This window comes from Trichechus manatus, unplaced genomic scaffold, assembly GCF_000243295.1.
Source record: "Trichechus manatus latirostris isolate Lorelei unplaced genomic scaffold, TriManLat1.0 scaffold00019, whole genome shotgun sequence".
NCBI classification, from domain to species: Eukaryota; Metazoa; Chordata; class Mammalia; order Sirenia; family Trichechidae; genus Trichechus; species Trichechus manatus.
The window spans coordinates 5,725,977-5,727,200 of NW_004443955.1; the positions used below are offsets into that span (position 1 = coordinate 5,725,977).

The 1,224-nt window shown below is 45.0% G+C and overlaps 1 non-coding gene across 1 annotated transcript; it reads right to left on the reverse strand.

Moving 5' to 3' along the window:
* Positions 1 to 246: 246 nt before the first annotated feature.
* LOC111819850 (small nucleolar RNA SNORD115) lies at positions 247 to 326 on the reverse strand. The gene has a single exon (XR_002823424.1). It is a non-coding gene; the product is annotated as a small nucleolar RNA SNORD115 (small nucleolar RNA).
* Positions 327 to 1,224: the final 898 nt, after the last annotated feature.

The following is a 1,224-nucleotide window of genomic DNA, read 5'->3' on the forward strand; positions in this document are numbered from 1 at the left end:
TTTCTTGTCCGAGGGTAGTAGGGGATCAGGCAGAAGCACGTTAAATCACTCACCTTGATGCCTTGAAATGCTGAGTTTCTGAGCAGCAGGTCTTTATAAGTCAAAAAGACAGGAAAATAGCCAAGGAATGAGCCGGACGGTCGTCAGTCACTTAGGGCTTTTGCTCACTTGTGGAGGTGGAAGACATCCAAATGGGGGTCCACTTGTACCGAGATAAATAAGGTTGGCCTAAAAGAGGTTTCCTCTGGGCTTCAGCGTAATGCTATTGAGCATGATTTTTATGTCATCATCTGTCTTCAAGACAAGTTTAGGTGTCATGATGACCCGAGAAATGTCACTTCCCAGGTAAAAATCCCCTGAGACTTTAAGACGCTTACCACTGATGTCTTCCTGTCAGCTCGGAATCACACCTGATGCGTGTTCACACATTGTCTTTCAGTTTCCAGTGGGGCTGAACTGACCCCTAGGAAAGTAGGACGACAGAGATCAACCTCAACATAAAGCATTTTGTAATGTTAAAGCAGTAAGACAAGATCAACGAGGGGAAGTTCATTTCTTATGGCTGTGGTCTTTCCCACATATTTCCAAAGCTATGGAAAAATCGAGACACCCACACGCAACCCAGTAGAGACACTGCTGACCAGTGACAGTAAGCAAGAAGGGTGCAATGTAACGAGGAGCCCTAGTGGTCTCCAGTGACACAAACAATTTTCAGGGGATCTCGCACAAGAAGAGTCTTTTCGATGTTTGTCCTTGGCTGATCAATTGAAGAAAGCCATGTCCATAACCACAGAAATTATCCAGTGCATGGAATCTCCCAGTAGATGGCACCAAGTTTCCTGCAAAACTTGCAATCTACAAGTCCGCTGGCAGGACACTCATAAAATCTACACTTGTAGATTGTGCCAACACTTCTCCTAGAAACTTCTGTGGTCTCATTACTGTCGGATGTGACACTTGGACCATTACTAGACCCAATATAGCTGATGCCAACCAAATCAAAACAGAGGAAACCCATTTCCTCCTGTTTTCCAACCATCAGTGGATCCCTAGCGATACAACACAGAGCACGAGTCTTATGACAAATCTACACGCTTCCAATCAACTGTCAAGAACCATGATCTTTCCTCATGTGGAAGGCAGCAGTTATGCCTACATTCCCTTTAAGGAGATTAAGGTGATCATGGCTTTCTGTGGCATGGAGCTGAAAGCAGTCAAGTCCCT